This window comes from Haemaphysalis longicornis, unplaced genomic scaffold (genome assembly GCF_048455015.1).
Source record: "Haemaphysalis longicornis isolate Haplotype H1 unplaced genomic scaffold, Haemaphysalis longicornis Haplotype H1 scaffold_6, whole genome shotgun sequence".
Lineage (NCBI taxonomy): Eukaryota > Metazoa > Arthropoda > Arachnida > Ixodida > Ixodidae > Haemaphysalis > Haemaphysalis longicornis.
The window spans coordinates 111506147-111527846 of NW_027526407.1; the positions used below are offsets into that span (position 1 = coordinate 111506147).

General features: G+C 47.4%; 1 protein-coding gene and 2 non-coding genes across 4 annotated transcripts in view; all 3 read left to right on the plus strand.

Annotated features, from left to right (window-relative positions):
* LOC144141120 (short-chain dehydrogenase/reductase family 16C member 6-like) overlaps positions 1–21700 on the plus strand; it is a 62664-nt gene that overhangs the window by 16019 nt on the left and 24945 nt on the right. The gene's annotated exons all lie outside the window — the stretch shown is intronic.
* On the plus strand, positions 3259–3331 carry Trnak-cuu (transfer RNA lysine (anticodon CUU)). Its single transcript has one exon. It is a non-coding gene; the product is annotated as a tRNA-Lys (tRNA).
* Trnak-cuu (transfer RNA lysine (anticodon CUU)) lies at positions 6888–6960 on the plus strand. The gene has a single exon. It is a non-coding gene; the product is annotated as a tRNA-Lys (tRNA).

The following is a 21700-nucleotide window of genomic DNA, read 5'->3' on the forward strand; positions in this document are numbered from 1 at the left end:
CCTGGGAACCATGCGCGGACCGCCATTTTGAAGGTTGACGAGCCTTGGCCAGGCTTGGCTACAGAACTGACTGCATGAAGCCGCACGCGGGTGCGATTCATCACCACTAGATGGACCTATGTTACTTTATGCTATCACTATCATCACTGCGCTTACAACGGAAGTTTCACTTCGGAATGCCGTAAGTGCGTGTTTGCCATAAAGCACCACTATAGTGCCTAGAATATACTCCAGTATATTCTAGGCACTATAGCACCACCGCAAGAATAGGCTCCGTGCGCTGGTGTTTCGAGCGCGACCGCCGCGCCACCGAACAGCGGCGCCGTCAAACACTCTTAATAAAAAAGGTCGTAAAAAGGTAGTAACGGCCGTATTTACTAACTCCTTACGAACCTTACTACCCCGCGGTTTTGTACGTAGGCTCTGGCACTAACAACTGTATGGTTAGTAAATTAACTGAGTGTAGGAAGTAGTATGACTAGATTAAGGTCGTGCTTATGACTAGGTTGTGCATGGCCAGTTAGTAAACGCATGTAGCTCAGAAAAGTGCTATCGCTGGGACTTTACTAGTTGGGGTAGTGGTGCTTACTGCCTGCTTCGGTTAGTCATTCTGACAAGTGCTACATTTACTACCTCCAGTTACTAAGTACCTAGTGTATACTGGGACAAGTAACTTGTTAGTATTCCATTAGTGAATGCTCCGACCTTTTTTTTAAGAGTGAAAATCGGATGTTGGTCAGCCCGCGGAGGAGTGGCTGTACGGGGCATAGATTCCGCAGTCGTTGTGAAAACGTCGAGCTAGTAGAGCGTATTTCGGTGTATTGTTAGGTCTAAGGCTCCCGCAACATTTTTAAAAAAGGTCGCAAGCATGCTGCCGTAAAAATAGTTTATCTCAGTTCTCTTGAAATGAAGCGGAAAGGCGACATCGATGAATCCGCGCAGTGCGACGCGCAATGTAAACAACGCCGATCGACTTCTGGCCATAAACGTTCGTTTTTGCTGTCTGTGTGAATGCGGTTTATACTCGGGGATCTTGTTTCTGTGCACGCCCGCCATCAGTTTGAGGGGGACCTGCGGCAGCCGGTGCCCGGCGAAACTTGCATAGGCAACGCGCACTTCGTCGGGCACAAAAACAGCGTTCCAGCATACACCCCCGCAATCTTCCTTGCATGCTACGGAATATGAGTTGAAGTAAGGGATGACACGAAGCTGCAGCAGGGATTTCACAGGAAACATGCGCGTCAATCATCTCGAAGGAGTGAAATCTGTCGTTTTTTTCTTTTTTGACAAGGCCTACCCCGGCATTTTAGTGTTACGAGTTGCGTACGCTTTAGCAATCTGTATGGTTTATTCCTCTTCTGTATTACTGTGCTCATCGCTGCTTACCCCTTCCGACGTGTACACGCGGAGATTCTGCCCGTGCGGCTTCGGCAGCTACTTTGACGTAGATATCGCGGCCGACTCCGTATACGATCGACTGACATTTCGTTGTCTCAAACAGAGGGAACACTGGCGTTAAACTTGATACCGGTGCTAAGATTGGGCAGTAGCAGCCCGGTGCTCACAGTCATGAGTTGACGAACATAGCAACTGCATCAGCATGTTTACACGAGCCGTGGCAACCGGCCTTGCGCATGCAGCTTGCCCCGCCTACTTCGCGTAGATTCAATGAATTCTTGATAAAGGGCAGTGATGCCCGAGTGGCGTGTTTAAAAAAGCAGACACAGCCGTTCACTGTACCCGCATTAAACTAAAAGTCGTAGCTCAGGGCCCAATCCCATTGCTGGAAACATCTGACGGCTCCGTTGCGCTCGCAAAGTCCTCCCGCACGTAGTAAACATCGTTTGCGGCGTGTTGCTGTTGACCACGTTTTGCTATTTTCTTAAAAAAAGAAAACGTGCCAATATTCCTATCTCTCTTAAACCGTTAAAACGTGCGCGCTGGTTGAGCATTGGTTCATAGCAGCGTAGCACGTGCAGTAGGGGAAGCGCGGTAGCGATGTCAACAACATCCGATCAATGCCTCTTTAGTTGTTGAGGCGCCGGTGCCCGCGCTTTCATTGCTCTCGTCGTCACCGTGCGCTTCAAGCTTTGAGAGCACCGTTGAACTTGCAACCGCGAACTTTGTCGTGCCTTGATGGCGTCGCGAAGACGGGGGGAGGCATTTGCCCTTCACGAAAAACCTTGACGTACTAAGTGCAGCAAACAAGCAGCCAGCGCGGAAGAGAGTCGACATGGCTAGAGACCTTGCATTGCCACCCGTGGTGTTTACCAGCGGTCGCAAAAAACGGCAATCCTACATTCTCCAGTTTTTTTAAGGTTCGAAAGCCAATGTTGCAGAAATACATGGTTGCAAGTCAAAGCTACACTATTTCCCTTCATTTTCGAAGGTTTCCTCACTGCTGTGTTTTCCTGGTTCTTACGTTTTCTTTTCCCGGTCCGGCGAAAAGCGCATGAATGGGGCTCCACTGTATATGTTAGTTTAGTCGCTTTGTTTAACGGCGCACGATTCTCTATAGTAAACATACTGGATGGCGCAAAATTATTTCGTCTGTCCAAATTAAGCGTTTCCGAGGCGTGTATCGCGAAAGCAACTTTGTACCTGCTCGGGAAATACCACGTGTGCGCGCGCTAGCGCTGCATACTAAATTGGGTATGTCGCCACGAGAAACCGTGTGACAACAGCTCAGAGGCGCGCCGTGGAGTTACAGCGAATCGGATGTGTCATTTGTTTTTACTATGTTTATAGCGAAGTTACGAATGCTTAACAGCACAAGTAAAACGTGTCGGCAGTGTTGACGTCGCCAGCAGCCATCCGTATGTGTGGTTACGTCGGCGAGTGAGTGGCACAGTAGCGGCCGTGAGGGCAAAAATCGCCCCAAGCGGTTAAGCCTTGGCACGCGGCACGACTGTTTATCCTGCGTACTCAATCACCTTGGTACGTGGTGCGTCATCGAAGCGCTTGCTTGATTTTTTATAGTTAGTGTGCAGAACTATTTTTACAACATTCCGGAATTGTTGAAAAATGTTCGAAACTTCGTTCAAAACTTCGAAATGTTCGAAATGTTCGAAATCGCACTGCCTTGGCTGTGCGCAGTGCGATTGGTTCGCCTAGAAGAATAGGAGACTATAACGGCGTGCTATTATTGAATTTGGAATACCCGCCAACCTACACTACACTTTTTTTCTTGCAAACGTTGCTTACATACCAGCACATGAACAACCATCAAGAAGCACCGAGTGCGCTCTCATAAGCACTGCCCGGCTAGCTCAGTCGGTAGAGCATGAGACTCTTAATCTCAGGGTCGTGGGTTCGAGCCCCACGTTGGGCGTCATTTTTTTTAACTTTTTTTCCCCGGTGTGTGTGATTCGGGATTTCTCTAGACATGTCGAATGTTTTACAATTCCCGAAGGAGATGAAAAATCTTGAGTTTGAGCGCGACTTTGGGCGTTTGTTTTTGCTTTTTTTTCGGTGCGTGTTATTCTTGATTTCCCGAGACATCTCGAATATTTTACAATTCGTGAAGGAGATGGCATGACAAGAGAGGCAAGTCCTAGCTCTGCGACATGGTCGTACTCAATGTAGCTGTGCACAGAACTCGCGGCCTTTACAATGAAAATCGCCCATGATGATGCAGGGCCTCAAATTTAAGGGGAACGCAGCACAACTCAAGGGTTTGTTTCATTTTGAGTGACAATAAAATGTGATAGGGAACCTAGAGGAGAGAGAGAGAGAGAGAGAGAGAGAGAGAGAGAGAGAGAGAGAGAGAGAGAGAGAGAGAGAGAGAGAGAGAGAGAGAGAGAGAGAGAGAGAGAGAGAGAGGGAGGGAGGGAGATGGCTGGCTGGATGGATGGATGGATGGATGGAAAGAAAAAAAGAGAGAAAGTAGGAAGAAATATAGAGAGAATAGCACTAGCCTTTTTCCTCTAATGAAACAAACTCCCGTACATAGCCTTATGCCCGTTCGTGTCATGCTGCTCTTGAACATGTAAGACTGAGCGTATTAATTACGAAAGTTTGCTGTAGGCTTGATGAGCTTGTCTCTCAGTGCTTTGAGCATGTGATCGCTCGTCTTGCTGCTCCAGGCTCAAGGCTCACAGAGAGGTAGAAAAAGGAAGATTAGCCGTCAGGCACAGATGCTTCACCCGCCATCTTAGACCAATGAATCGTGCCATTGTATATATGTGGAAATACGAACTCCCGAGAGCCTTACAGCGATCACAGATGGGAACGAGAGAGGGTTCTGCATCGGAACAGAGTTTTCGGGTTTGGATAACACCGTACGTAGCTAGCTCTCAAAAAGAAAACGAAAGCAATATACACGTTTGCGTCATGTGAGAGACTGCCACGCCTGAATACCAAGGGCGCGAATTTTTTCGGCATACTTCGGACAACTGGGATGCATTGCGAGGAAAACAGATAAAAAGATGGCGACTCGCCAACCAGTTACCTGGACTCTTTTGTGTGATTGACGGCCGCAAAAAAAAAAAAAAAAAAAAAAAAAGCTGCCAATAAACACAATTGTGCAATTGTACTGCTGTTCCTCTTCTGATTCCTCATACCGGTTGAACGCTAGCATACTGTCAGCATGCTCATTACTCTGGTTCTGGTATTTAACTGATGACGTCACCGCTGACGTTACGCAGCAGGGATTTTGAAAACTCACAATAGCAGTGATTTTTGTTTGTTTGCATGTGTATGTATGTGTGTGCGTGCGTGTCAGTTGCCGCGTTTACATATGAATGCGACAAGTGGCGCGTCGCATCGCGTCGCATCAGCTTTCTAGCGCATCGCGTCGATGTAAACGGGGCTGATGCCCTAGGAGAGCACGTCGCATTAATGCGCCAGACAGGGGTGGATTGAGACGCGTAAGTCGACTTTCGAAGGGCATGTAAACGTGAGCGCATCGCATTGCGAATTATATCGACAACAACAGTACGAAATGCAAGCGAAGCTTTGCATGTAAAAACAACTCAATAGGGTGTGAGGCGCCAAACAATGCTAGTCGAAAAAAAAAAAAACGCGAACCAGCCGCGCCAAGCACCGCAAGCGCCAGAAACGCTGCTTTGATTTCGATGTGCGACACCGTAGCCCCGGATACATGGACCTGACGAGGGAGGGTCGAGTCGACTGGCGGGTTCAGCTACCTGAGCTCCATTCAAAGAGTCGAGGCGAGGGGGCCGGAGGATTGCCGGAGAAGGAGCTACCGTATTTTTACGATTCTAGCGCGCACCTTCTTTGGCTAAAAGTGAGCCTTAAAATTTCTGTGCGCGTTACAATCCGCGGTCTCAAAACTGAATGAGGTTTTAAATCGGCCAGCAACATTGCCATAGGCACGAGGTCCTCCCAAACTCTAACTCAATCCAATAAAAAAATCCGTCAATATCACGTGAGTGAATTTCGGCGCACTCATTCCTGAATGACATACCTTGGTCAGCGGTTGCACATTTTTCTACTATTGCAATTAGCCCGTCACACATAGAATTATGAAGGTCAAGACACTTGAAATCGCAAACAGCTTCAATTTTTCCCACTATAGTTTTATTCCCTGCAAGAGCTGGATAAGCAAGTTTACGAAGCGCAATTTATTTTTGGCTGCCACAGTTGCACGCGCAAAATAACATCTGCTTCTTCTAGGTAAGTAGTGTAATTTATTTTACACCTGCGTGGTAAAGCCGACGTCCAATTATTTTTTCGGATTTTCCTGCGCGAACCTACCCGCGCGGTACAATCGGTGGCGCGTTATAATCGTGCAAATACGGTATTCAGCTCCCCACGGCCCATCGACTCAGCCCGACGAGCGCGTCAACCCACCCCCTGCCTGCGAGTCGAACGGACCCGCCACGGCCGCTTTTCGACTCACCGCGTCCGCTTATACATGAGTGCGTCGAGTCCAAAGAACCTGTTTATTTCAACTCAACGCGCCCTCGTCGGGTCAATGTAAATGGGCCTCGTATGGCGCCGCCATCGCACCCGGGGCAATGAGATACATGTAAACGCGGCTAGTGTGCGTGTACGGGTGTGAAAACAACAACCTTCGCGGCCGGTATACGGAGCTGATCGAGCTATAAAATTGCGATTATAACTCCTTTTGAACAGCAAGACTATGTGCGTTGTTCTTGTGGCTCCTTTAAGCGCAAAACTACCAATTAAGTCCCACGGCGTCAGGCACCCGTACGGCGTACGTATGTAGGACGTGTTTGTTCTATTCCGTCGGTTGTTTTCAGTTCATGCTTGCCTCGGCGCAACAATGTATATTAAATGATGTAGAGGACCACGGAATAGCCGCTGGCTGACTGTGTACAGTGGCTAAGTTCTGCATTTTAACCGCTCTCTGCCAAATACTGCTTTCTAAACGTTTGCTGGCGGTTAATTTTGTGATATTGCTCACAACTAGCCATCGTACGTCAAAAAACGCGCTCCGCAAAATCTCTTATTGTTGATGGTGGTCTCTAGCAACAGCAACAACATCCATGGCCAAGTGCATATGAGGATGTGTTTATATAAGGTGAGAACATGCAAAAGGCATTTGTATATGTGCTCTCAATTATCGTTTGACAGACCCATTCTATATTTTTTTCGTGTTGGGAATCAAATGTAGGACATGCTAAAAACATGAAGAACATTCCGTCTTCCTCGGGTTAAATAAAAAAAGAAAAAAAAATTCTATTGGTGTTCAAAGGAAGGGGAGATATCGTGGAGCATTGGACAAATATTTCCCCGCCAGGTTCTTCTCATATCTACGCTATCTTCACGGATCATAGCGAGAGAATCTTGAAAGACCGCAACCTAAAAAAAAAAGAACAACTAAAAAGAAAACCAAAAACAAAACCTGTTTTTCTGTGTAGACCGATAGTAGATCCCGATTACGGCCATGCAATCATGGCGCCCGGCTAGCTCAGTCGGTAGAGCATGAGACTCTTAATCTCAGGGTCGTGGGTTCGAGCCCCACGTTGGGCGTGTTTTTTTTTTTTACTTTTGTACTGCTTTTACCTGTTTCTCTTAAATGCAATGTACGACCTGCAAGGTATGCGATATGGTGTTAGAACAAAGACCGTCTGATGAGTACCTAGAAAGCGCGCTTGTACGGGCGCGGCCACGAGGTAACACAGAGCGCTCCGAAGGGCGCCGCGGGAATCTTGCGGCGCATGCGCAATCACTGCCGGAGGCGGAGATGGCTTCGCGCCGCTTGCGCAGCATGCACGGTGTAATATGCTAGTTTCGAGTGGAACATCGCGTGATATAAGACCAAGGTGTCTGAAGGATTTCTTTGGGTATATAGGTCAGGCAGAAATGTGGTTCGGCCCCATAAATTAGGAGGTGCGGGAATGCAAAAAAGAACTTTGCTTCAATATAAGTACGCTAGTGCTCCAGTTTGGTGACGCCCACGTGCGCCACTTTTTTTATCTCTATCGCACGTCGTCCCGGCTGGGTCATAATTATTGGTCCACCGTCTTAATTTAAGTCGACATTTGCGAAAATATTGAGCAGACATCCTGTTCAACATACGTGGATGGCCAGTGAAGTTGAGGGGTAACTAGGTGCTCGTTCTATACTCCCTGTCTGCTTCCGGTTCGTGATAAAACTGCGGCTGAGCTGCCGGCCGGCAGTGTCCACGTGATCGGCGGGTGATTGTGCACGTGTTCGCGGCGTGGCCTCGAAGCTTTCGCGTTGCAGATGTTCACGTCGACTTATCCTTGCAGTCCAATGGGAGGCAGACGAGCAGTGGGAGGGGGCGCTGGGTAGCTCGGATCCAGGGATCCAAATCTCCCAGGTGAACCGAGGCCCCGCTGTCGCCGTCCGGTTCATGCCACCGACCACCCCGCCCTCTTAACTGCCTTGTACAATAAAGTTTCTCTCTCTCTCTCTCTCTCTCTCTCTCTCTCTCTCTCTCTCTCTCTCTCTCTCTCTCTCTCTCTCTCTCTCTCTCTCTCTCTCTCTCTCTCTCTCCTTTGACCCTGAATGTCGCGTTCGCTCGCTTGTTCAGTAGTGTTTTTCTGCTATTCGGCGACACGTGAGCTCCGATCGACGAAAGGCTAATGGCGTCGCTATAAAAGAAAGAAAAAAGCAAAACTAATTTCACCCAGTGTGAATTCTCCTGAAACAACAAAACTGTGGGTTGTCTTTACGGAGATTTAGTTTAGCTTCCGCTTCTTTTTTGTGCGTAATGTTAGAGTCCTCTTGGCGGCTAATTTTCCCGTCATTTGTTTCCGGATAGTAAAGGTAAAGGAAGTCACAGCTGCTTTCTGCAACCGTACTTCCCTCCGTACACGGTCATTCATGTACAGCAGACCGTAATTGTGTAACGTTTAGAACTTCACTGTGAACTAGTTACAAGTAAATGACACTCGCTATAATGGTAGAGTCGCATTTGAGGCCATTTGCCGTATAATTAGTTTCAGGATATTGTCGATAACACAAGAGTTAGAGCCTTTTTGTGTAGTCCTGCTCCCTCCCTAGATTGCCATGCTTCACTGCGCAACAGGCAATGTGAAAAAGCCAACCTACAAAGCGCAAGCTTACATCGATCTTCTTAACGTCGGCTCCACCTCTAAACAAAAATGCTTTGCCGGGAAGACATTTTTTAAGAGGCAATATAAGCCGTCTTATATGAGAATTTGAGGGCATGCCCTTTTTATGTTTTTTTTTCTGAACGTTTTCTATACTGGGAACCGGTTTTTGCGGCGCGAGAAACCTTTAAACAGCTCCGCTCTTAAAAGGTGTGAGAGTGTTGAGAACTGGGCCGGGTGGTGTGTATTTATAGGGATACAACAGCACGAACTAATACGACATAATAAACAAGGCGACAACACAGCGCTCGTGTTGTAGTCTTGTTCACTGTGTCTTCAGTGGAGGTCTACTTCATCATCATCATCATCATCATCATCATCACCACCACCACCATCATCATCATCATCATCATCATCATCATAACCGCCGCCACCATTATCATCATCATCATCATCATCATCATAACCACCACCATCGTCATCACCACCAGTCTATCTACGGCCACTGCAGGGCAAAGGCCTCTCCCACATATCTCCAATTACCCCTGTCCTGTGCTAACTGCGACCAATTTGTCCCCGCAAACTCCTTGATGTCATCTGCCCATCTAACTTTCTGCCGCCCTCTGCCCTGCTTGCCCTCTCTAGGGATCCACTCTGTTGCCCTTGGGTTAATGGATACTCCAATTAACCCAAGGTCTACTTATGTTCGGGTAAATGCCGCGGGCACCCTCGTCGCGTGGAATGCTACGCATGGCTTGCTTGTCAAGTGCCCGCAGATGCAGCCCGAGTGACACATTCAGCGCCAGCGTCCACCACAGTTCAACGCCGTGCGTAACGCGCCAAGCTAGAATTGAAGTGTGCCACTTACACACCCATACAAATAAATATAACGAATGTCGGATTTATCATTTTTGACGGCGCCGAACTACTCCAGGGAAACTACGTAGCTTTTTTCAATCGAATCTGTATTATAAGAGAAGTCCTGGACTGAATGGGCACATAAAACACCAAGATCTGTTTCTGGAGAGAGCTTCAGGCCCGCTGGCGTCGAGCCAATGAAGGCGTCGAGGAAGCGCGACGCGGAACAACCGCCAGCGCGTTTAGCCGAACATTCACAATGTCGCGAAGAAAGAAGGGTCGTCCGATCAGGTGGCCTTGGCCAGGAAGGTCTTGGGCGGGACAAAAATAGACAAACGGTGTTGGCAATAGAGGTCTGAACAGGTAGGTATGCAGGCGGCAGAGTTGGTCGAAGAGGGAGAAGGGGCCTGTGTATATTTGAAACTTGGCTCGCGAAGTGGCTGCTGCATCTCGTCTCCTGGGCGCCAGTTGTCGCGTGGAAAGGGGAGGTGTACGATAAGATAAGCGTATTTGGAGGGTGTTTAAAAACGATGGCCAAGGTTCTGTGTGCGCGTATAATCAACTGAAACGATTAAAGGCCGTTGTGGCTGTTTATTACGTCGAATAAGGCTGTACCGGCTGGGTATCGGCGGACAGAGAATGCAGATGGTCAGGCGACATGCACAAATAATCGAAAAAGCGACACAAACGCGCGGCAGTTTAGCAGCAGAGACCAAGGCGAGGGCTCCAAGGTCGCTGAACCCCGGACGATTGAGGCTGTGAGCACCGATGACTGTCACTGCTTGGAACACATCGAAATGAGGTACCGAAATGGCGGTTTTAGGCTGTCGTTGTGGTAGACATATGGAATTTCTAAATAAGTTATCCGCTAGGGTTCCAAGAAGAGCATAGTGTTCCATGAGGAGAAAAGCAGGGCGCCGCGGTGTCCAACAATGCACATTTGAGTAACGCAACTCTGTTCCGTACGCATGTCTGTGCCAGACACATTGTGGTAGACTGCTACTGTGCTGGTGGATCAACCGGATGACAACACGAAGTATACAGTGTACAATCACTCGATTTGCATGTTACCGGTCAGCAGAGACGATGGGAGTTTGACTTCCTAAACTGCTTCACGCACGCGCGCACAGCATAAAATATTCTTTGTTCAAATACTTTCCTTTTAACGGTGTAAGTCAAGAGCTTTTGTTTACCATAAACCGGAGTAAGAAAAAAACAACAACAACCAAAAAGCGGCTTAGCATACACCATGGTGTAGCGGGGAATTTCCAGTTATTATATATTGACATAAATTTAAAGTTCTAAATTTCAGAATGACAGATTTTGCCAAGTGTTAAGCAATTAAATAAAACGAAGAAAATGTTATAACTGCCACCCGCGTACTTACTGCTCAGAATTGACGTCAACCAGTGGCTGTACAGTACAGGTAAACCTAGATCTAACGAACCCCTATGTAATGAATTCCTGTATTTAACGAAGTTTTTCAATTCCTCATTGCTGCCCCCATGTGTTTAAAGGAGCCATGAAGAGAAAATACAACTTCGTGTTTGTTTTGAAAGAACTAGGATTCAGTATCTCACTCAGCTCCATTACAGCCCCAAAAGATGTTTCATTAACGAAAAAAAGCGTATTTAAAAACTTTCAAATTTTGCGCCACAGTGACGTGTTATGAGCAAGAATGACCTCGTACGGGCCAACAATAAAACATAATTTTCAGTGCGTTAACTGCACGTTAGCATTCAAGTGATGCGGTCAAATGGAACCAGAGGCCCCATTACAGCCGTCCAGTCATGTGTCGTCGCGACAGGTCAGTTAAGCGGCCGCCAATCGCACAAACAAGGTTCCGTGACGTCATAGAAAAGTTGCGGGAAATTGGCTAAGGGGTCGCGACTGCTTCACACGTTTTCTTTAATATCTCCGTTATTTGTTCGGAGATTGCGATGATATTGGTATCATTGTTATCGGCACTAAGCAGGCTTTCTAATAAACCCAACTTGTATTTTGTCTTCATGGCTCCTTTAAGACCTCTACGCAAGGAAACGCCGCGGTGGTCAACCCTGATGTAACGAAGTCGGTGAGCTGATCGGTCATTGTTTTTTGCACATTTACTTAAAAATCGACCGGAGAAATGAACTGATTTAATAAATACTAGCTCTAGAGTAAGGAACCAACAGCAATGAAAACGTTTCGAATCGCCTAAACACGAAATTCGCCATGATGATGATGGTGATGAACAAAGGGGCTAGCACCATCCCGTGGCTAACGTAGCAGTCACTTCTGGTTCTGCTTGTGTACCGTGACACCACGCCAGCTAGCAAGAGTAACTACCCATAATATTGTTTTTTCGCCCCCAGCGCAAACTACCGTGCGTTTCCACGTGTGAGTGTGGTGTCGGCTCCGGACTTAGGTTTCCTGTCGGCGTGTAGTCGTGCGTCTCCACTTCTGTCTGTGGTATCGGTTCATCGGTGATGAATGCTGCTGCTAAAAAACAAAAAAAAATTGTATCTTTTCAAGAAAAGCGCACAATTTCAAATGCCGTCTGCGCTGGCGAGAAAGAAGGATGTTGCCGTCTGGCATAGCGCCCTCTCAACAATATTGAGTGCGGTAAAGAGCATCATGTTCGCAAAAAGGCACCCTTTCAGCATAACTTTGGTTCTTCTAAGGCGTCAAGGCACCGAAAAGTGTCAAAAGGTAAAAGTCACACTTAAGTTACGTTCGTTAACACCGGAGTAAGTGACCTGGCTTCTTTGGAGTGCCGTGTAGTGTCTGAGCTCGTGCGAAAGCACCAGGCGTAACTCACGCAGTTTTTCACCGTGAAATGAACCCAGGAAGGGTGGGTTCACCTTCGCCGATTTCTCGCATTTTAGCTCCGTTTCAGCTTCGTTCCCTCGAGCCTTCACTCGAAACCTGCATGTAACATTTTGTCGACTTCGTTACATCCAGGTTTAACTGTATACAATACACGAAATATTAATTCGACACGATGTTAAATTGATATGAAATTTATGAAGTGCTTTCAAACCGACTACCGGATTGATGCTTTTACAAAGTAAACCAGCGGCAAAGATTCATGCACCTGCTGGCACGCCGCCTTCTCGTTTTTAAATTATAGACACGCTGGTAGCCCGGCAAACTGCCCGGCAGGTTGGATTGCCGGCAAGAAAGAAAAAAAAACCTCCTCGCCCATAGACTATTGACGGCTATTAATGCAAAAGAAAAAACCCGCCCGCATCTTCCCACGGGGGGAACTCGAGTAAATGCGTCGCAGAGTGATGGGGGTATCGCGTGAATGTTGCGTAATTGGGTATGGTTTGGGAATGCTTAATTGTTATTTCGTCGTTATTATTCTTATTTATTGAATGAAGGAGAAGCGAAGGCAAGGAGTGTAAAGTTAAAGTCTATCTTTATTGCTTGGTGCCGTCAAGCAAAGCGTCAAGTCAAGCGAAACCCAAGCAAAGACGCCCTTGACTGAATTCCGAACGCGCGCTCCGCCGCTTATATACACACCGCCCGCGTTCGAGGGAGAGGAGTACGGGGGAGAGACGCGCATGCGCACACTTCCGTACACAAGCGCGCGAACTTTCCACGCACCCACCACGCCGTTATCACGTGCACATGCCCTGCCGCCGTTACTGTTGAGCGCGACGCAGCGCACGGGTAGCTACGACGCATGCGCGCACAGACGCGCTCCCCCCGCACCGCCGCAGCTGTTGTTGAGAGCGACGGAGCGCACGGGGTACATGCGCTCCTCCCGCACTGCCGCACCTGTTGTTGAGAGCGAGGAGGGTACGGGGGAGAGACGCGCACCTGCGCCTCGACGCGACGCGCATGTGCAGTGAGCGTGTGGACGGCGCCGACAACATCGACGAGTGACATCGCGAGCCTAAGAAATGCTCCGCATTTAAAAGAAGCGTCAGATACGGTGTACAAAAAGGGCGCCTCGATTTACGCGCGTCCGTCTAAAACGTGAATTCGCCCTATTCTGCGATTCTTGGGACACGCGGCCCGCCGGACATGCATTCGGGCCGCCGCGCGGGGACAACGCAGAACAGGCGCTGATTTTACGCGCGATACAGGGGGCAATCTCGTCACGGTAAATACATCGTCAACGCCGGGGTTGCTCTTGGCCGTTTTCCAGGTCTCCCAGACGCAGCTTAGCCAACGACTGGGCAAACAACAAGGCGGATTGGTGCAGCTGAGGAATCTTGAAATGTCGTGCAGCGTTTTATAACAAAGATGCGTGGCTTCTTTGCGCTTAATTCCAGAAAGCTCGAGTACATCAGTGGTCGGGTATTAGCAAAGCCTTTTCAAGCGGAGGCATGTCTTATATACGTATGTTTTTAGACAGTCCTGAATACTAAAATTGTGAGCCCAGTGACTGTGTTGGTCATGTCCGTAATGTGAAACAGCTATTCTCAGTTACCAGCAAAATCTACATACCACACGGCTCCTACTCGAGCACCCCATTTGTTTAAAAACAAACAAACACAAACAAACAAACAAACAAACAAACAAAATAACAAACAAACAAACAAACAAAAAACGCACTGAGATCCACATCCGTGCTACACGGGAAGTGCCCGGAAGAATCGTGCTACTCTTCTTTAACGCACCATTAGCAGGATCCAGCAAATTTAGTACCACGTCAAATTCGTTCCGGTAAACTAACTTAATATATTACTGGTAAATGCCTCGCTACTAATTTTTGCGAATAAAAATTTCCCTCTTCTATTTCAAGCTTGTCAACAAAAAGCATTGAACGTTCGGAAAGGAGTGCACGTCGCCCGATGACACGCCACATCTTCGAATGTTAAAATTTTGTGGCGTTTAACGTGTCCAAGCAACACTTGGGCTACGAGACGCGCCGTATAGTGGAGGGCTCCGGATTAGTTTAGACCACCTGGGGAACTTTAAGGTGCGCTGAAATCTCGACACGCGGGCGTTTTTGCTTTCCGCCTCCATCGGAAAAGCAGCCGCCTCCGCGAGGGTTCCATGCAGATGCCCTCGACATCGCGCATTGCGTAGGTAATCCCCTGCTGACCACAACTCAATGCAAGTTCATCAAACGTGGCATAGGCACGCACAAAAATAGCAGCATTCGCACAGTGTAGCTGTTTCCCAGTCTGCGCGGCCGACCAGACTGTACGCACATGAGTGATTTCTCGTGGGCCCACTTCAGCGATGCGCCTAATGCAACGCGTACATTTGTAGTTCTTCACCCGTGGCGTCTACTTCAGCTTACTGCTGCGAAGGTAACAATGGCGAGCTTCCTCTTTCCGCAGCGCTGTCAATCAATCAATCAATCAATCAATCAATCAATCAATCAATCAATCAATCAATCAATCAATCAATCAATCAATCAATCAATCAATCAATCAATCAATCAATCAATCAATCAATCAATCAATCAATCAATTCAAACCGTACAAAAAAGCGATTTTTTCTTGCACTCTAAGAAGTCCCGGCAGGTCACATTCGCTACAACGATCCAGAAGGACCAAGCGAAGTGACCAGGCGGGAAAATTCGGAAGCTAAACATTCCATTTGACTAAAACATGGCTTCTATGCGGGAATAGCGTAATGCAGTTCACCATGCAAGCCTTGAGACGCTTCGAAGAAGCCTCCAGCTTGCATACAAATGGTGGAAGGTGACTTTGTAGAACGCCTTAATATTTTTATGCCGCTAGTCGTCAAAGGTTGCCGTACGAATGGTTACACCCGACGGCTGCCATCTCCCTGAACCGTTGCAAAACCGTTGCTTAAACGTGACACTGCACCTTTTTCTTGATTAGCAGTTCATTCAGGAATATTACAACAAATAGTCACAATATCATAGTAATTTACTATGAACTACCGTATATCATCTAATAATAAAGTTATATCCCAAGAAGGTATCGAAGTGTTTTTGGATGTTAATCTTTGACGTGCTTGCCCAACCGCTATGTTGTATTGTTTACCTTTTCCTGTATTTTGCTGTTTGTTTACCTAATGCCTCGACACAGCCATTCCATCTTGAGTGCAGTACTTTCTGTTCTTCAGCTTTTAACGGAGGACTTGCTGGGTTTCTGTCGCTACTTCCATTCTTTATACTTTAGGTTAGTTTTGGCAGCGAAGCGTTTTTTATCTCCACGTTTGCCTTTCGGTGCCTGTGTTCTAATATGTCTTAGTCGCTTGCTTTTATCCTGCGTGTTATCTTCGCGCTTGGCTTTTGGTTTCTGTGTTCGTATATCTCTTAATGGCTTGCTTTTGTCCTGCGTTGGAGGAGATTTTTCTGTGCGAAACCAAATTGTGCCCTGGAGCACTTGCCCTGCACACTACTTTTTCTCTCGAAGTTCAAGCGTTGGGTGTGAGTCCTCATTTGCCGCGAAGATACAAGCTTTTACGCAGACATTTCTTTGACCTTTTCGCCGGGTCACAAGCTTCTTGCCGTATGACCAAGAAACGGTAAGGTCTCACAAGCCAGTGGCCACTGAGCTAATACCAAGCGAATTGCATGCGGCAATTTCACCGTTTACATCTAGTTTAAAGTTGCATCTAGATAAAGGTGATTTTAAATAATTGTTTATAGAATAAATCATGTTAATTATAGAATAAACCAGGCAAGAAACCAATACCTCAGCTTTCCCTACGCAACTGCCGTTTATTTCAGCGCTGGTAGAGCTGCACTTGGCGTTAGTACTAACATGGTAGAGAGATCAACCACACTGCTCCCGCATTCATTTTGTAAAATGAGTCCAAGGCAATTTTACAGAAGTATCACTGGCAGAAGCGCCGCTCTAAACGCACCGACAGCTCGCCGCTTTTTGTGCTCGACAGACCACGGCCTTCACAGTCTGCTTACTCTTTCGCGCTTCGCAAAGTCGGCGCCGGGTCAGTCAACAACGGACCACCGACCGACAGGCGGTCTATATTTTCCCACTGGAAAGAAATCCTGCATCATAACCAGGGGCGTTCATTGCTATCCAGACGGGTCTAAAATAGTCTGCCAAAGCCCGCGCATCGCGCTCGAGAGCTGTGCAGGCTTGTCTCTTGTCCTCGCGGCTATTTCCGCGTATTCCCCAGAAACTTGACCTTTGGTGCCCGAGGGACGTTTGAATCCGAACGCTCACGCGCGTCTGAGCGCAAATCGAGCACGTTCGACAAACTTTTCCTCCTGGAACAGACGTACGAGCGAGCGGCTCCTTTTCAAGAGTACAAGATAACCGACGACGTGGACCTTACTGTCGTCTGCGAGTCCTCAAGGGTCGCACGCGAGGAGCACGGCGCTCACGGATAGCTGCAGACGACGAAACAGACACCGTCGTCTGCTTCTCCAAGGCTTCAAACGGATGGGGGAAGAGAAGGCGGTCTTGACGACACCAGCGAAACGGTGCCACGGGGTCGCCGGCGCGTATGAGAGCCGTGCACTTTCACTGGTTGCAGGCGCACGCAGCGCTCACGAAGTTCGTTGACCCCTTCCGCTGCGAGACGGGCCCCTTACGGCTCGTTTGCAAGCTCTGACTGAGAGGGGGCTGGGAGCCGTATGTTAGTAACCTTGACAGTGACCGTTACGTGCCCGCTTCGTGACGCGTCAGCTGGAGCGTGTGATTGCGCGCCGACGATTCATGCGTGAGCGCGTGGCTTGTCGTCGTTTAGTTTCACCAGCAGGGACTTCTCCGTCTGGAGTGAAATGAGCGCGCGTCTTCTCCCGTACTTGTCGCAGGAAACGGGGCGAGTGGGGCACGTCTTGTGAGAGCAGCGGCAGCGACCGAAGCCGTTTATGGTGTAGTTTAAGTGGCGTCACAGCTACACTGTGTTTTTTTTCCCACCAACGCGCGTGCGAGCCACTTGACGTTTTTCGGCATTCAGTTGTCGTACTTTTGGATTGTCTTGGCTTGACGTTGTTCTTAACCGTTCGCCTTAGCTCCTGGAAAAATGCACAATGAGAGAGAGATAGAGATAGAGAGAGAGTTCAGAGAGAGAGAGAGAGTTCCGAGAGAGAGAGAGAGAGAGAGAGAGAGAGAGAGAGAGAGAGAGAGAGAGAGAGAGAGAGAGAGAGAGTAGATTTTATTGCGCTTTAGAGGTTTCATGATGGAATGTAACAACGCAATAAACGACGAGGGACACAGAAGAAAATTCACAAGACGGGCACTTGCTATGCCTTCAGTGTGGGCATTGAAGACCTCTTCTATTCTTTTCCTCATGATAGCCTCATGCAGGCAGTAAAAACCTGCATTACTGAGAATAATGATGAACAGGCCTTCCGATCCAAAAGCGGTATTTCCATTGAAGCTTTTTTGGAGCTACTTGGCCTCTACCTGCGATCCACTTTCACAGGTTAGCAACACAGACATTGGGAGGAGCGTGGCACCGGTTTTGCGCGAAAACTTTCTGAGTTTGGTTGGGAATAAAATTGAAAGTTGTCTGCCCGGACTTCAGAAAAAGATATTTAGATATGTGGACCATTTTTTTTTATTTTCATGGACGTGGCAGATTACAGCAAGAAACTCGCTGAGGTTCTAAAAGTTTTTAAGGCGAATGGTTCCGGGCTGAACTTCACGGTTGAAGTTCCCAAGGAGCATTGCCTACAATACCTTGACCTCAGCTTAAGGTTTAAGGAGGATCATGTATGTTTTGGGTACAGTCCCACATCATCGAAGCCACCCCTAGACCAGAGATCCGCCCATTTCAAGAGTGTTAAGAACGGCACAATGATGAACACGCTCCGGTCAGCTTTAACAAAGCCGTGCGGGCATGAGATTGGGGTCAGCTTTGCAGCGCAGGTTAATAGGCTTAAAGCAGCCGGGTGCCACGAGAATGCTGTTGCGCAAATCTGTGAAAGGCCAATGAAATTTCTCAAACGCAAACTGGACCATGAGCAAAAACAAGACAAAAAAAGGAGAAAGCAGTCAATCCATACGTGCACCGCTTATCACATGGTTTAAAGAATGTAGCAGGAAGATACGGGGTAAATGTCGCATTATCAGCCCCACTCAGGCTTAGCCGTGTTTGCCCGGACATGCAGAGAAACAGAGATAACAAACCGAGAAAATCAAAAAGAGGCTGCAGCATCAATCACGATGATAAGTTTGTGCCCTGTCGTACGGGTGTTGTGTACCGGTTGCACCTCGATTGCGGAAAAGTGTATATTAGGCAATCGGGTGGATGTGTCAACACGCGCTTGCGGGAACATTTGAATAACCTAACAAAGGACACCTATTCCCACTTATCAGCGCACTGTCGAGGATGTGGCTGCAAGCGGTGTTTTGATGAATGCGACATTTTGTTAACGCGTAAAGACCAGCTGACACGAGAAGTTGTTGAAGCTTATCGTATCAATAAGAGGCGAACGGGATATGTAAGCCAGCCTTCTCTGACGCTGTACGAGGAGGAAAAAGCTTTTTTGGATGCCAGTTATCTCTGTGAGCGGTTATCAGTCCTTTACGCGGTTTTATCAGAGGTTTCGAATTTTGTTTGTTTTCACCACATCAGATTGTACGTGTCGGTTACAAATTTGTGTTCCTTTCCAATAAAATAGTAGTTGCGAGTCAGCGCCCGTCTTGTGAATTTTCTTCTGTGTCCCTAGTCGTTTATTGCGCTGTTACATTCCATCATGAATACGTGCCAACTCACCCACTTTACATTTTGTTTGTAGGGGGCTTCTATAGTCCAGCTGTCCTTCATTGCTCATGGTCCGTTCAGGTCTGTTTACCAGAGCATAGAGGAAAGAATGCACGAGAGTAATTTGAGGCCAGGTGTGCGCTACTCACCACTTCGGCCATTGCTTGCAAAAGGGTGTTTCTTGACACAGACGCACGTATGCGAGTGGCGGCATATTCGGCTACAGAAGACAGCTAACTTACTCCAGTAATCATTTTTGTTGGTGTTATGTTGATAGGTAAACAGAAATGGCAGCTTAAAACAATCCGTACGATGGGCTAGTGGAACCACTTCATGATGAATACTTGTAAAAAAGAGATGCTCGAAGTGATGGTTACGGAATGAAATGCAGACGGTGCCATGTCTGCGTTTCGTTGCTATATTCGTCTTTTCTCACAGCTTTTAATGGGTGCCATTAGTGCTGACAGCGTACTGCCCGGTGATGCATTATGAAGCAGTTTAAGCCACTGGCACGGTTATGATCGAGAAGGATGGAATTCCCCGGACATTTTATTGGTTGTGTAACGTGACCTAAGGGGTATTGAATTGGGCATTACCCAAATTACAGAAACCACTGGAATGTAATCTTGTCACTGGTAGCAGATGGCGTTGTTATAAGTGAGCTCATAGCTTCAGAATGTCGTCAGTCGCCAACATGGCTTCTATAGGTCCTGTGGCTTCTACTATATGGCAATGCGCGGCTAGTTGCGAGGCCTAGTTTATTGATGTATCTGCACGAAGGAACATGTTTAAACAATTCGTCTGTTTGAATGATAAAATCCGCACACTGCTACCGTCGAGAGCAGTGCGTTTTGCCAAATGCCTACAGACAGCTGTAGGTGAAGGTACGCCAAGGCTCACACGAAATGACCGTAACAGACATCTGTAATTATTCACGGTTTATTTTACTTCAGGACTCTGTTGGACCCGCTGAACATTTTCTCCTGCTTATAACGTTAGATATAGCAGCAGAAACCAAGCCATGACTGGCACTAACTTCCAGTTGCCTCTCGACATAATAAACAAAGGCAGCACCATGGCTGCCCTTCTGCCTTCGACAACATACAATACCATTTGAGGATTCCTTGGTCCACGGTCAAAAACTTTTGTGAGAGATAAGAACAGACATATTCATTGTTTACATAACTACGTACCAGGGGCATGTGATAAAAATTTTGGTGATCGTCCGCAGCAAACGCAGGTCGAATATAGCGTCGACGAAGCTCGCCAGAGCACATTTACTATACCACTCGCTCTGTGTGAGAACAGAAGCTTTCTTTCTTTCTTTCTTTTTTTTTGGGAGGGGGGGGTTGTTTCGCCCATGATCACCTGCCCTTGAGACGTTAACGTTACAATTACGTGATCGTTATCTCTCGAAAGCCGTTCGATGGGGGTACCCGAGTCTTCGGCATTCAGGGGCGCAATACACGTAGGAAGATGCGGCACTTGTTACGAAGCTCCACCTCCGTGTGGTAGCCAACCCGTTCCGCTTACTATTTTCGGTTTCCCGCGCGGCCGACCCGACGACTCCCTCCCACTCGTCCCAACTGCCGTAAGCACTGTACAGAGCGCCACGCGTATACGCGGCCTTTCTTTGTACGAGCCGCGTTATCGCCATCGAGGGAGGCCCGATCTAAGTGGGTCGTGCGTCCAGCGTGCACGTGACTCCCGAGTGAGAGTGCTTCCTCCTTCCTCCTGCTGCATAGGCCTAAAGGCCCGCGCTTTCTTTCATGGCCACCCCTCCAGCCATTCCACCAGACTGCCGCGTTCCTTTAAGCGGCCTTTGTTGTTTTGTCTTCCTGTTTCTTTCTCCTGTGTTGGTCTCCTTGCACTCGAAATTTGCCTTTGTTATTTTAGTTGTGATTTAGTTATTCGAATACCTACAGGGCCCAATTTTGGACATTAAAGTAGCGGGTTGCAAAAACATAAAACATGACACAGGGGATGGAAACATTCATTAAAGAAAGCAATCAATTGAAAGACTGAAGGCATTCAGTATTTACGGGGTCCTACGAACACGAGTGAAACAAGTCCGACACGAAAAGAAACGGGAACACAAAAAAAGACATTCCTTAAAACACAAAAAAATTGGGATCAAGCATTTTAGAATGACGGTTGCGGTGTGGACACAATATGTAGAGTGTTTCATCAATCTGTAGGTTTTTTAGAAGAAAGAATTTTATTGGCACTTATTCAACATCGGCATTCGCCAACTTTAAAGGAGTGCTGACACGAAACTTCAAAGCTGATATATATATATATATATATATATATATATATATATATATATATATATATATATATATATATATATATATATATATATATATATATATATATATATATATATATATATATATATATATAGCGCATTAGAATAACAAATGAGGGGCTCGTTGAATAAAGACAGAAATAAGGGTTGGCAGTCCAGACAACCTAGGAAAGCAGAGGGGAACCACACCCACGGGCCATTACATACTCCAAATCGCAGGCCATACACCCCTCAAAACATCTATCCACTACCGCTCAAGCTATTCCACGCAACATCCGAGCTCTCATCCACATCAAACCGCTTCCCCGTCACATGCACCCCGTATTCCATGCCAACTGCCGAGCAGCTCGTGCAAGTCATCATGCAAAACTACACCCCCCTGACAAACACACCATGTACGTAGATGCAGCCAAATACCCAC